The sequence below is a fragment of the Coturnix japonica genome, chromosome 3 (genome assembly GCF_054131305.1).
Source record: "Coturnix japonica strain WE chromosome 3, WE-NBRP24, whole genome shotgun sequence".
In the NCBI taxonomy this organism is placed as follows: domain Eukaryota; kingdom Metazoa; phylum Chordata; class Aves; order Galliformes; family Phasianidae; genus Coturnix; species Coturnix japonica.
In genome coordinates, this window is record NC_140665.1 from 100,001,628 (window position 1) to 100,016,756 (window position 15,129).

At 47.9% G+C, this 15,129-nt stretch overlaps 1 protein-coding gene across 14 annotated transcripts in view; it reads left to right on the plus strand.

The window, feature by feature from the left end:
- EXTL3 (exostosin like glycosyltransferase 3) overlaps nucleotides 1-15,129 on the plus strand; it is a 103,877-nt gene that overhangs the window by 7,676 nt on the left and 81,072 nt on the right. For 5 of the 14 annotated variants that reach the window (XM_015859677.3, XM_085542291.1, XM_015859683.3 and 2 more), the window contains exon 1: nucleotides 4,828-5,036. The exons of 3 other annotated variants lie outside the window; for them this stretch is intronic. The gene's annotated coding sequence lies outside the window, so the exon portion shown is untranslated. Of the gene's footprint in view, nucleotides 1-4,827; nucleotides 5,037-9,141; nucleotides 9,364-9,608; nucleotides 9,720-15,129 lie in introns of those variants that run through there. 6 more of the 14 variants (XM_015859678.3, XM_015859681.3, XM_015859679.3 and 3 more) reach the window with 4 other exon arrangements.

Below are 15,129 nucleotides of genomic sequence, written 5' to 3' on the forward strand. Positions count from 1 at the left end.
CTGCAGAATTCCTTTGTACAATAAAAGTGTTCCGGTTTAAACTATGGATTCAGCACATTTAGCTTAATTGTATTTAACTGCAAGTCTTACATGCTGTTTTCCTGCATTCTAATTGTTTTTTTAAGTTTGTGGCATAAATCCTATGTACAATTAAAAAGTCAGGCTGCTCATTAAGAAACTTCACTTAGAATTTTTAACATAAAATGCGTTTACTTGCACAGTTTATTAATTCATACAAATGCCCCGCTGTAGAAGTAGGACAGCTTTCCCGCTATCCAGAGGCCTGATTTACAGAGAAATGAGCCTTTGTTGATCTGTAGCAGCAAAAGGCAGACTTTAATTAAGGGGAAAAAAGATGAAAAATACAAAGCAAGACAAGTGAAATCAATCACTTAGGAGCAAAGTATTGCGTTGCATCCATAAATCTTGTCATCGCGGAGGAAAAGGTAGGATGGCCGAGAAAGGATTGGTGGACAAGTTAGCAGCAGTGTTGCTCAAGGACTGGTCTCAGGACTGCTGGTAAGCATTGTATTAACAAATGGAAGAGCAGAAATGAACATTTTGAGGTTTCATCAAGCCAGGAATGATATGATCATAGACCCTTTAAAGTTGGAAAAGACCTCTGAGATCTCCAAGCCCAACCCCAGCCCATCACACCCACTGCCCACATCCCTCAGTGCCACATCCCCATGGTTCTGGAACCCCTCCATGGATGGTGACCCCACCACCTCCTTGTCAGCTGTGCCACTGCAGCACTGCTCTTTCGGGGCAACTTGTCCTAATATCCAACCTGAGCCTCCTCTGGCACATCTTAAGGCCTTTACTTCTTGTCCTATTACATTACCTGGGAGAACAGACTGACTGCTGCTTCACTACAGTCTCCTTTCAGGGAATTGTAGAGTGAGATACCATGGAAGAAGATGGAATGGCTTCAGGACTATTTGCTTGTAAGGGAAAATAGCGTAAGCTCAGATACAGTGTCAGGTTCCCTATACTGGAATTGGAATTTGTTTCTCAAGCATTGCATGGTTCCTTGGTGACAAGGATGCATGCTAGGATTGTGAGCAGAGAACAGAATGAAAAGGAGCTGGGGTGGTAAGACAGTGGTAAAAACAGGGGAAGAAAAATGATATTCCTGCTCTATAAATACACTGGTGTGAACGCCAGAGAGGGAGAAGAGTTACTTAAGTTAAATGAGAGCTTGGGCACGAGAACAAATGGCTCTGGCTGGAAATGAGCAGAGTGGCTTCAAACCAAGAGATCCTTGATGAGCTTTCTAATGGGCACTGTGTGATGGGTTAACAACCCGATAGCTATGAAGACGAAGCACGATAAAGCGTATTAATGGGGTTACGCAACGTGGTTTACTTCAAAAGCATGGAAGGTTTTCATTTAAAGAAATATTTTCATAATGATTCACCTTTGAGTTGGTTTCTCTATTTCTAACGCACTAACAATGGAACTGCGTGAGCTGTGGAGAGAAGAAAGTTTCCTTTCTGCGCTGAGAAAGGCACAGTTGGCAACCGCTGCCCTATTTTAGTGGTCGATTTTGGCAGCAGGCCTGTACTGCCTGGATATATATAGATCTATAGATATTCCCATTTAAATCATTTTGGTGCATTATAGTATCTTTAGGCCTCGAAATAGATTGTGCTTAAAATGGTGGCAATTACTTATTATTATTTAAGTTTGTAAGGACGCTTTTATAGGAGCCTGCAGCACTTAATGCGCAGTAGCGTTTATTATCGATCTCACCCTTCTCTTTATCGATTCCTGTTTCCCCCCTTTGCTAATAACTCCCCAGATTTTGTGTTGCTTTGCTAAAATCCCAATAAATAAGACTGACTGCCCTTCTGTCAATGGAGACCAGTTATTTTTTCAAAGGCAGGTGCTGAGTTATTTTAACACCATGTAACGTGGATCCGATGGTGCACTTTACACTCTGCATTTCCACACCTGTTATGTTTCAGTTCAAACTCTGGCCTCATGTTCTGCGTGAAGTTGATGCCACGACTTCCCTGAGCGCTGCCTCCTCTCCTGGAGCAGAGATATGCTCCATAGAGTCCTCTGCAATAAGGGAGCTGCTGGTGGAGGTGGGCTGCTGTCGATGGTGTGCTGTGCTGCTGCTGCTTGAGAGTGTCAAACACACATCGGCTCTCTCAAATGCAGGCTGGGGAGGTACATCCCAGCACTTCTTAACTTGTGAATATCATCCCAGCACTTCTAAGCTTGTGAGCAGTTCTGAATTTCAGCTAAGGTTTTGTGTAAAAGAGGAAATCTGTCAGCTATTAAAGCCAGGACTTAGGGCCCCACTGTTACTATTTGGTCTTCCTTCTAGATCTGGAATTTAAGACTCCCTTATGAACCAGCTCCTAGGAGTACGTCTTTCTGTCTCTAGTCCCTTTAAAATGCTCTCTGCACACATTCACATCCAGGTCCGATGGTGTGGTCTCCACTGGACCTCGAGCACAATCTCGGCAGACAGCCTTATACAGCCTGTTCCCAAAGTGACTTTAATCCAGAGCGATGGTTTCATGCGTGCTATCGCTTTGCATTTCCAGCCAGCACAAATGATTCCCTCAGCTCACAGAAAGAATTGCAGAGCGTTGTCCCAAAAGATTATTAAAGTGGAGTTTGGGGAGCGCACATCTGGGGCTGTGTGTGCAGTGTACGTGCTCAGGTCTGCCTTTGGTTTGGGGTTTTGAGGGTGCTTTCTTTTCTAACCATGTGTATATGTGTTTATTAACCTTCTTTAATGTATTCTGACAACAATTTCTAGCCGTTTTTTTCTAGCAGTTGAGTATTATTTGGTATTTTTGGGTGGTCCTGGGTGGAGCCGGGAGTTGGACTCAGTGATCCCTGTGGGTCCCTTCCAACAGGGCTGTTCTATGATGCAGAAAAAAGAAGTGCTTTTGGTAGGCAAGAGTGCCATGGCCGAGCTGCACTGCAGTCACAGTGTGGAGGTGTTTAGGGATTATGTTATATACAAGTGAAATGATTGCTTCTTTTTAACTCCTCGTTTAAATATAGTTCAAATGATGGAATATTTAGTAGAAATAAGCTGTGGCTTGCCAGCTTTTTCATACCAGTGGTTACCAGATGTTTGAAACCTCACCATCTGTTCCAGGGTGGAGTTTGGGGGTATTTGGATGTGTCTTCTTTCTTGGGTGTCTCTGGAAGACTTCAAAGCATCTCCACTGTGATCTGAAATCGCTTTGCTGGTAGTTTTGGGGCTGAGCAGAACCATATTTGGGTCAATAAACTGCTTGTGGAAAGCAGTCAGCGCTAGTAACAGCTTTCAGTCGCTAATGATCTGGGACACGCTGGGGGAGGAGGAAAGCCGCGTGTCTCATTACCCATCCTCAGAGCCATCTGGTCTCACGGTTTATTTGTAACCACTGTCCTAATCTCTCTTAACTACATTGTCGCTGAAATACTGACATAACGTATCGTTCCATAAACAAAGCGTAATGCAATCAGTTAATGAATTTGTCTAGAGTGTTTATTCCCAGTAGAACGTGTGGCAGTGCAGCTTGACTGAGTGTGATCCATAATATTACGTCTTCAAACCTTCTACCCCGTTTCTTTCCTTCTCATGCCTGTGAAATCTGATAGGACTGTCTGAGGTTGGGAGTGTGGTCTGAAAAACATTCCACAAGGTTTGTGGAGTCTGCAGGTGGTCAGGACTTGGTGCTGTGGAAGGGAGGAGAAAGAGCTTAAAAAAAGTTTTGCCAGAGGGACTGTAGCCTTCTGGCAGGGAAAAGATGAAAGTTTGGTCCTCCCCTTAGACTGTTATTGCCTTGAAGAGGAACGGATGTTTTTCTGAGGTTTATTTCAGGCCATGGCAGTACGCCATAGGTGTACATGACTGTTAAAAGAGTGCAGAGAGGTGGAAAAGTGGTTTCTCGCCGTTTTGAAGTTCTCATGTTTTATTAAAGCGGAGATTCCTGGAGATAGGCCACAGTTGCCACCCCCCCCGCTCCTATGGAGATAAACCTGTTTCTTATCTCACATCCCCCATCCTCCACAAGTTGCCAGGTTTTGTGTTTTGGGGTGAGACTTGGTATATGAAGGCCGTTATGGGACCCTAATATATATGTAAAACGAAAGTTCATAAAGTAATAAGAAGTACTGAAGCTGCTGGAGTTGGCTTTCTTGTAGGATGATGGCAGCCACCATTCCCTGCCTTTGTTCTCCCTTTTATTTCCCCATTGCTTTGTTGTTGTTTTTCCTAATTCCTTTGCTTTAATCCCCATCTTTTGCATTCTATGTTTGGTACTTGTCTGCATGAATGTGATGTGGCTGCTCCTACCAGTGCTGTTGGCAATGTCAATGCTGCTAAGAAGTTAACACCAGAAATGGTATTTTACATCACTTTTGTCCAGACTGACAATTTGTAGTATTGATCCAAAATGTCCAGCTTGGATCTTGAAGCAACTTGGTAACGGAATCCCATCTGTGGTGGTGTGGCAGTACTCGTAAGACAACTCGGTGTGCTGTGGCTGTGTTTACCCACACAAGGGCTGTGTGGAGCGCTGACAGGACACAGACCCATCATGGCGGCTCCTCGCTGAGGGGGCTGCATGTGCCCACCTTTAGGCGGGAAAAGCGCCTCCCCGTAGTGCGCATGCGCATTGTCCGGCGGGCCCCTCCGCCTCCCGCGGCACTTCGGCAATTCTCGGTAATTTCCGGAGAGCCGTCTCCTCCTTCGCCGTGCCGTCCCCCGCCCCTTCATCTTTTCGGCTCTTTCCGTCAGCGGTTCGGCTCTTTCCGCTCAACCTTCGGAACGGGCCGTTAAGTTCCGCCGTCACTTCGGCAACTTCCGCCAGTTCGGTCGGAAATGGCCGAAGACGTGAGAGATCCAGCGGTTTAGGGTAGAAAGACCGGCCGGCTTTTGGGAACAAACCAACTGCGCCCGGACCTGGGGGGGGGGGAGCAGGGGAGGGCAGCCGGAGGGGGAGGACAAGGCAGAGGCTGTGGCTCCCCCCCCAGCCACACGCGGCTCCGCCGGGAGGGTGAAGCGAGGGCGCCCAGAGGTAGGATGGATTGTACCACGGGGCGGGGGGAGCTCGGGGGGCCGAGGGGGTGGTACGGCCCGGGGGGAGCCCACTCGGGTTCCATATGGGGGGGAAGGCTGGGTGGGGGCTTTGAATGAGGTGGGGGTCCCGTGGGGGCCGGGACCTCGGTGCTGGGGGGGCTGCGAGGGGCCCTAAAACAGCCCCTGGTCCCGCTGTGCCTCCCAGCAGCTCCCACCCGCTGCCCACGTCCCGTGGTGGGTCTGGGGGCTCGAGGCCTAGCGAGGCTCAGCTCCTCCCCTTGTGTTTATGCTAAAGTTGATCTTTATGCTGCTTTCACCCGCCAATCTAATGTTTTTTCAACGCTCCCCTCTGCTTTCGACCTTAAAAACATTGGCTTCCTTCCTTAAGGAAGCCCACTTCCACTGTGGGTAACACATTAGTGGCCCGACCCCCCGGTTATGCCTTAAAGCCAAACGATTTTACAGCTGGAAGTCATTCAGTGGGTGTTGAGGATGCACAGAGGAGCAGAGCATCCGCTATAGTTACTGCATGTCAGAAGCCAAGCGCTGAGCGCATCTCCCGGCTTGGTTTCTGGTCTCTGGTTGCTTATTCATGCATCTGATAAGTGCCTCGATCCCCTGATGCGATAGCTTGGCTTAAACATCTCTGGGTTTCCGTGTGGCAGGTCTGGTATCTGTAAGAAGGAGATTAAATAACTTTGTTTCCTGAGCCGGGTGTCATCTGATGGGTGTTTCTGCTTCTGTGGAGAAATCTGTGTGAGATGTCGGTGTCTGATGCACGCGTTGCAGATGTGTTTTGGTTGATGCTTCTGTTGTAATGGAGATAATAGAGCTCTTGGCACATCAGGTGTGTTTTCAGGGTTTTCTATGCAAAGGCGGCATCAGAAGTGAACCACAGGCTGGATTTGGGGTGATGGAGAAGCGTTCCTCCCTGTGGCTTCTCATACCATCTGAGGGTCCCGCTGTTACACGTGGCTTTACCCGTGTTCACTTCATGGCTTTGTGAAGTCTCTTTTCATTCCAGAAACCAGAGTTTGCACCAGTTCAGCTCAGCATTAAGAGATTCTGGAGCAGGGTAATGGGCTGCCTTCATCGCAGTGTGGCACAGCCCGATTCTTCTGGCAGCTCAGCTGGGGGCACTGACAGTTCCTGAACTTCTTGTTGTCTCTTTGCAGAAGGGGAATCCAGAACAGTTGTCTGATATTCTCTCGTTTTGCAATTGCAGGCTGTTAGCTCTCGTCTTTGTTTGCACGCGAGGATGGCTTTGGGCAGTTGTTAAATCAGAGCAAGAGCAGCAAATGTGCAAAACAAGAAAGCCGCAGTTGTTGAAATGCTGTTGTTTAGGCTGCTTCTCAGCGGTACGCGGCAACATTGGAAGGTTGGTTGTGTGCTGTTAAGGTGGGATGGGGAAGATCATCTTCCCCTGGGTGTTTGTAGCACGTCGCTGTTCGGACAAGGGTTTGAATGTTGTTTGATGTATCACTAGGGCTTGCTTGCGTGTGGCGAGCCAGAGGCCACCTCAAATCTGCTATCTATGGTTATTAAGCTTTGAAATCCCACAGTATCGTCATCTTAATGTTTTTAGAGTTTACCTTCCTTTTTCCTTCTGACTCTGTGTATTAGTTCTCTCTCCCTCACCGTCTCTGCTGCCTGATTTTCCTCCCTGCTGTTTGACTCCTGTCACCTTCCCCTGTTTCCTCAGGCCATTCCTTCCCCTTCCCATACCAATCCCAGCAGGGTGGGAGGTGCAGCCAACCAGATGTGCCAGCGATTTGAAACCAAGATCATAGTGGTCAAATCTCAATTGGTTCCTGGTCCAGAGGTAGTTTTTCTACTTAGGAAACCCCACGAAACACAGAACTGGGAAGGACCACCCTTCCATCACTGGATACCCATGTGCATACCCATGTGTTAGCTGTACCCCTGCTGGATTGCAGCTGCTGGGGTAGCGTTTGCATGGGATTTGAGGCACACAGACAGTTGTCTGCACAACCCCTGTTGTTCTTGCTGGGCTACGGCTGCCATGTGTGTGTGCTTGCAGCACTGTGGTTGCAATTTAGACCTATCCTCAAAAGCAGAGCCCGCAATTTTCTGCTGGGGTAGACTTTAAAGTGCTGTTTACTGGTGATTGTCGTGGTTGAGTTGGCTCCTGCAGCTGCGATGTCTGATTCTCAGATGTAAATAAGGTGGATGTTGCCTGAGAAGAGGTGCAAAGCCAGTTTGAGGTTTTGGGGTTTGGTAAGAAGGATGAAGACAGGAGCACATAGAGCTCTATGGCTCACAGCTAACTGATCACTATCTGGCCTGGGGTGTAGGAAGCCCTGAGTGCTGGCCGGCCAGTAAATAGGTGTTATTACACAGCAATTACAGGCCCGGTGCTGAAGCCAAAGACTTCCACTAATGACAGTGACCTAATAACCTCGTCCTAATGACTTAGGACAAGGGGGAATGGTTTGAAACTGAGACAGGGGAGGTTGAGGTTGGATCTTAGGAGGAAGTTTTTCACCCAGAGGGTGGTGATGCTCTGGAACAGGTTGCCCAAGGAGGCTGTGGATGCCCCATCCCTGCAGGCATTCAAGGCCAGGCTGGATGTGGCTCTGGGCAGCCTGGGCTGCTGGTTGGTGACCCTGCATGTAACTGTCATACCAAGGGCAGTATGAGAACATGGGGTTAACCCATGAATGCAGGAAACCCTCTCAAGTTCCTTGTAATACAAACTGCTCATAACATTTCTCTCTGTACAGGTAACACTTTTTTTCCTGCATAGTTTCCAGCTGGTTAACCTTTCACCTGTCTCGTTTCATAAAATGCCTTCGCCATGATTCAGAACACTCAGAGGTATCTTCTTATCTGACATTCTTCTCGAGGATGCTGGCAGCACACGTAGCCTGAGGATCGTTCCCTTTCCCATTGCGTTTTGGTGAGAGCAGTGCTGTGCTGGAGCACGTCCTGACATCTGGCTCTGCAGGATGAGCTCTCATATTGCTTTGTACTACTTTGTGTCACATAAAGGGGCTGTGGAGCTGTGTAGTCATTTCAGATCTCCGCCAGTAGGTCGGTCATCTCTGAATTAGTTTGAAAGCGAATTCTATGTGTTGGAATGCCAGAATGTCATCTAGCAGGAAACAAGGCGTTTCGCGTGTGTGTGGTTTCCCTTAGGGGACACTTTATGACAGGTTGAGTAGTTTCTAAGGCCAGGCAAAGAGAAGATGAATTCACTTGGCCACTCAGTGTGGAAACCGGACCCTTTGCTTATATAAAGGCAGCACATTTAAAGCCACCAACACCCTCTGTTACATCATGCCATCAACACATCCCAACTGCTTTGCTTTCCCTCTTCTCATATATGTCTGTACCACGCCTTGGGTCCGGATTTGGATGTGATGGAATAAAACACACCACTGAATGTGGGGAGGATTATCCTCTCCCTCCTTGATTAAATGCCTTCGCATCGTGTGTAATGCCAAAGCGTGTGGGGATGGGATTTGTACTCGTCTTTTAGGGCTTCTGTTATGGGCATGAGGAAGTAATTATACTGCAGGTTTGCTGTATGCAGGCACTTAGTGGGCAGTGATGTGTTCCGGACTGTGTTGGTGCTGCTGTGTAGTACTGCTGACATGCAGATGACTCCTGGAACAGGTTGGCATGAAAGCACTGGAGCTTGTGACAGGAAGAGCTGCCGAACAAGTGGGAGCTGAGAGCTGAGAGCAGAGCCCAGGTCTGTGCAGAGCTGCTCTGTGGGTTCCTTCTGGGGAGTCCATAAGGCCTTTGTGTCTGCAGGGGAACTTGCAGGGGTCTGGAAATAAAACAGACTGAAACTCTTTGGTGTAAGTGGATCAGTAACGTCACAGCCAAGATGTGTGAGCAGCAGGTGGGCAGGAGGCAGCACAATCCTGCCTTCCTCCTTTAGAAGCAAGTTGCTGGCTGGATACCTGCAGTGTGGGTGCCCGTCATCTAGAAATGCACTGTACATCTACTTGATGTCAGCGGACACATTAACGTCTTCCTCAGATTATTAATGAAGATAGCAGTCACATAACAGATGGTTTAAAAAACCAACAAACCAAGCAGGCATTGTTTAGGTAAGATATGTCTTTCTTTAGGCATCTCTTCTGGGAAGCCCTTGGTAAATGAATGTACCGCCTACCTTGTGTGCCTTGATTTTAATGTGGGCATTGAGGAGGAGCCAGCCATCAGAACCGTGGCCAGAGATGGATGTGTTGGGAAGCTGCCACTAATTACTGTGGTGTCTGACAATTCGCTGCTGTTAAACCTTCCCTTGCAAGTTCTCAGCCCTGGAAATAAAGACAGAGGTGTGGAAAAAGGTGAGAGGGAGCCTGGTGGTGGAGGGAGGGAACCTTGCCATGGTCCTGGTGCTTCTTTTGCTGCCCTTCCTAAAATAGGAGCACACAGAACCTCTTGGATTTAACGCTGCTGGGCTGCATTGAAACACACTGCTGTGCGTTGTTATTGATGTAAATCTCAGGGTTATTAACACGAATTAAGACTTGATGCAAATAATAAAAGATGGAAAGGAATCTTGCCACCGCTTTCTCCCGTTTGCCTCCAGGCTTTGCTGACTTTGTTTTTACTTCGTGGCAGTGAAGAATAGCACCGAGTCTCCTGCAAGTGTCTCAAGGGTGCAGTTAGTTGGGAGCAGCCGTTGAGCCGGAGCTGACAGGTATCTCAGGGCTTTTGCACTGAAGCTGACTCTTTTTCCTTAGGAATCAGCCCTGCTTTTATTCTGCAAAAGACTCTTAAAAATACAAGGATGACAGACTTGATTAGAAAGGCCAAAGCATGCAATTATTTCTTCCTCGTGAAAGGAGGTGTCAGGGAGGAAGATGTTTTTCTCTCCGTTGTCTGCCTGCCTTGCTCAGCTCGTGTTTCAGGTGAAGTCACTCAGGCTGCAACGCCCAGAGCATCGTTTGGAGCAGTTCATACAGGTACAGCCTGGGCTCTGCGCTGACATGCAACCTGGTATCATTCCATTGACGTGGAGGAGCGACACGTAATCTCCAGACAGATCTCAAGTCTGTTCTCATATGCATCTCTGATACATAATACATGTGCAGCCGCAGCGATCCTCTGGTTACTGCTGAATGTGGCTTTATTGGGCGGACAAATGTAATGGAGTAGGTTGTATAAAAAGAACCGAAGTGAATTTCCTCTTCCTACAACTGATTGAAGCAGAAGCAGCACCACAAGTACTTCTTGTGAGCTTCGTGCTGCTACGCAGGGCTGTTTGATTTGGATGCATTGCTGTTCCTCTGCCTATTCTTAGCCTGGTTTACCGAAGGCTCGTGTGAGCACATTGAGGCAGCGCAATGCTCAGTTATCATACTGTGTTTGTATTGGCTCTATGCTTGTGTGGGGCCTTCTGGGGCAAGACAGGATCATACCAAACCCTTTTGGCACCTTCCCTTTGTTCCAAGCTTCATTTGGTCAAGAGGTTCTCATTCCCACCACATCCCAGTGCTGGAGTTAGGGAGGTGCTGGGTGGGAGCTGGACTGTTCCTCAAAGGGCACAAAGCTTGAGGCAGCACAGAGATGAGCTGGGTTTGTTTCTCCTTTGCTGCTGAATAGGAGAGTAGAGATGGGTGCCTGGGAGAGCAGTGCCTGTATGTGCTTGGGCTCTTCTGGCAGCAGCAGAAGGATCTGAGCACTGCAAAGCATGGGCAGGTGGAGAACAGGTATTGAGGTCATACTGGTGTCGGGGTTTGCTCCCGGCCTCTTTTATCCTAATTGCAAATCCTGAGCCTGCTCGGAACCACGGAGGGTAATTTAGTGAATCTGTGGGACTCGTTATAAATGAACATGCTGAATGGACAAGAATGGCTCAGTGTTGTGTATGCCGGTGAAGGTCACTGGAATAGGATGCTCATTTTTCAGTTCCTGTGTGCTGCTGGGCAAAAGTTTAGTGCTGACGCACGCAGTCCCTGTTAATGGGGACTGAAATCGCACTGAAAGAAGAAAATGCCCCATTCTGAAGCTGCTTGGCAGGGAGACAGCTGGGAAGACGTGTGCTATTGGTGCACAGCTTTGAGATGTGAGCTCTTCTTTTTATTGCCTGACTTTTTTTATCCCCAAGCCTCCTTACCGTGTCTTCTGCTCTTCTATTATGAGAAGTGAAATTAATAACCTCCGTTATTTCCCATACATGGCAAGGAATGTCTTCGTTCTGGCCTGAGTTTAACAGCGGATCAGATCTGTTTTGGGAACTGCAGTTGGCAAAAGCAGAGGGAGAAGAGGAAGCGAACACTTGTGCAGCCTCCTCACTTTGAAACACAGCTTTAATGGTTCCTGGTATTTGCACAATGACTGAACGTGGCTGCGTAATCCTTGATGTTGTTACTCCTTCCATGTAATAACTAAAGCTGGAAAGATATCTTGTTAAATTGAGAAAAAGCACAGGCATATGTTGCATTTAGTCTCGCGTTGTAGTAATTGTTTGCAGTGACCTTTTGCTATCTCAGAGTGAAAATTTGTTTGCTCGACATTCTCCCAAATCAGCTCCTGGCTCCCTCCATATGGAACAGAGCAGAGTGGTTTTGTTGTTAGTTTCTTCTTTTAATTACATCCTGACAGCAGAGCCCGTTCTCTGTTTATTACAGTTCTGGCTGTTTCAAAGGGTAATTTACCTTTGACAGGACTTCCACAGATGGAGCTTTCCTACACTTTGTTGATTTTTCCTTTCTGTTTTATTCTTTGAGCCCCCATTGCTTGTCCATTATTCAAAATAACCCATTAATAGTTTATAAATCTAAAACAGAATTTCTCACTGTACTCTTGGATACCTAAAGGCACAATGGTGATAGAGCTGTATTCCAAACGCACGCCAGTTTTAGGTAAAGAATCTTTCTTTTACGGAGTTTTGGTTGGTGTAAATTTTGTTCCTTGCTTGGATGCCCTGCCTTGTGGTCACTGGCCAACACAGGTTGGTACAGATGAAAATGCCAAATGTATCAGAGAGCCTCAATCCACACAAGCTGTGTATGTGTGTGTAAAACCTTCTCTTCTGAGGGATCACAGAATCACAGAATGACCCAGGTTGGAAGGGACCTCAAGTATCATGTAGTTCTAACCCCCCTGCCTGGCAGGGCCACCAAACATACACATTTACTAGATCAGGTTGCCCAGGGCCCCGTCCAACCTGGTCTTGAACACCTCCAAGGACGGGGCATCCACAACCTCCCTGGGCAGCCTGTTCCAGGGCCTAACCACTCTCCTAGTGAAGAAAATGGGATGATCCCAATGGTTCCTCCTTGAGCTGTTCTGAAATGCTTTGCCTGCCATTCTTCCACTTTCTGACATCTGACAGTTCTGGAGTTTGAAGAGCTGCATCACCAGCTTGTGTGAAACCTCTCGGATCAACAGGGTGCTTTGGTTTTCCAGTGAGAGCCCATTGCATCATGGTTTCCAAAGCTGCACCGAGTGAGTCTGTGCGAGCCTGGCGCTTCAGATTCGCCAAAGAAAGTTCTGAGAAACAAGTGTTGAAAAGCAGGTGCTGCAAAAATCGGGTTCTGCCAAGTTCTGAGAAACAAGATTGCGCCAACAGATGTGTGGGGATCGAGGGAAAGCAAGTCCACGGGTTGAACAACAAAACAGGCACTGGCGATGCCTCCAGCAGCTCAGTTTGCAGCTGATCCTTCTCTACTTTTCAGTGTGGCCCATTAAGGCGCTGTGGCACCATTGGAATCTGCAGCTGTTATGGTAGGTGGCAGAAAGGGAAGGAAGGATCAGGTGGGTCCCCCCACCACCCATCTCATCACATCGGTGTCGGGCAGAGCTGGGTGAGTTCAGCCCCCAGTCCATGATCCCTGTGGGTCCCATCCAACTCGGGATGTTCTTTGATTCTGTTCTGTGATTCCATTATTTTGCACAGCAGAACTTGGAAAAAAACGGGCTTTTCATCCTTGAATGTGAATAGATGGGCCTGAAGGGGCACTCACTATTTCCTGCTAAATTCTAGATAAAATCTTCCACTGTTTGAACTTGCAGAGCAGTTTCGGTGTGTGCTTCCCTGCAAGGAGCTGGATCCACCCCTTCGTTTTGTTGAGTCTGGTAGGAAGAAACGAAACGATGTTTTTTAAGCTGTGAACACAATAGTTCAGCTTGGGGAAAAAAACAGAAATCCTTTCAAATAGATGATGTAATGCCTCGTATTTCAGCAGTAGCTCATTTGCCACAGGATAAACTGGGTTAAATCTGTCGGCCTTTCCAGTTCCCACATTCAGCAGAGCTTTGCTCTTTGTGCTTTCCAATGCTCCATACGTATGTGTGTGTCCACTGCTGTCACTGTGATTTCCTTCAGCTTCTCCAGCTGCGGTACATCTAGAGGTGCAAGAAAAGTTCTGCTAATTAGTTGCTGTATCCTTTTATATCTCTTGAGGTTTTACACGGTGATGGGGCACAAAGCTGCCTGAACTGCAGCACTACGAAAAGGGGGTTCTTTGGGTTTGGAATTCTTGTGGGTGCATTTATTTTTGCCAGGTGAGCTCAGCTCCCTGCAGCACTGCTGGGTGGGAGGCTGCGTGTGGATGGGCAGACAAATAGGAACCATAGAATGGCCTGGGTTAAAAAGGACCACAATGACCATCTGGTTCCAAACCCCTGCTATGTGCAGGGTCACCAACCAGCAGCCCAGGCTGCCCAGAGCCACATCCAGCCTGGCCTTGAATGCCTGCAGGGATGGGGCATCCACAGCCTCCTTGGGCAACCTGTTCCAGTGCGTCACCACCCTCTGCATGAAAAACTTCCTCCTAAGATCCAACCTCTGCCTCTGGTTGAAATGGCCCCTGACTTCCTAACTTGAGAGCAGTCTCCACTGTTGGAGACAGTTGGAGAGGATCTACAAGCACATGGGTTGTTTTCCAAATGAAGCCGCTAACAAACAGCACAGAAAACCAAACCTGTTACTACAGTTCACTCTTGCTCAGGTTTGTTCCTGTGCTCACATCTGCCCTTCTCCCTGCTTTTTCCTTTCCCTGCTTTGTCAGGGACCTGAGCCTGTTTCCTGTTTATTTACTGGGTGTTTGGACTCCTCTCCCAGACTGTTAAATACAATGCAGGGAATGTTTAGTTCACACACACATCGCTTTGTTTGCAGCCTTCTCTGCTGGTGGCAGCTCTGTCTTGGTGGTGCAGAGAGGGAGGTTTGATCCAAACACTGTTTATTTTTCATTCTTGTCCCCCTGTGATGCTCCGTTTGTTGGGATTTTTCACTGACCTGTTCCTTTTACTCTTCAGTTTTGGCACCGCTCCCAGGGGCTCATGTAAATAAGAACTTTGCCAGCCAGTGGGAAGAGCTCACACATGGAACAGGGTTAGAGAGATCCAGAAGCTTTTGTATTGCTCTTTAACCACAGAGGAAGTGGAGAATTTGCTCTTGGTTCTATTTCATCTACATTTTTATGTTGAAATGGGACGTATGTTGATCTTATTCATATGGAAGCTGATATAATTTGGGGTGAACCTATTTCTTTGCTATGTCGTTAAACCCATTTGGCATGCTGGGTGGTGTCAGCAGTCTTTATTCTGGCCTGTGCTGGCACAAAGCTCAGAGCTGCACCATCTTGCAGAGCAGAGGGGCTGCGAAGGCAATCCAACTAAATGTCTGTCATCTGTACCAGCCTACAGCTTCAACACATCCCATTAATGCCAGCTGTGGGGCAGCTCAGTTCATATCACAGAATCACAGAATGACCCAGGTTGGAAGGGACCTCAAGGATCATGTAGTTCCAACCCCCCTGCCTGGCAGGGCCACCAAACATACACCTTTACTAGATCAGGTTGCCCATGGCCCCGTCCAACCTGGCCTTGAACACCTCCAAGGACGGGGCATCCACAACCTCCCTGGGCAGCCTGTTCCAGGGCCTAACCACTCTCCTAGTGAAGAACTTCCCCCTAACATCCAACCTAAATCTTCCCTCTTTTAACTTAAAACCATTTCCCCGTGTCCTGCTATTGTCAGCCCTTTCCAAGAGTTTACTCCCCTCCTGGGAGTAAGTTCCCTTCAGGTATTGAAAGGCTGCAATGAGGTCACCCCACAACCTTCTCTTCTCTAGGCTGAACAAACCCGACTCCCTCAG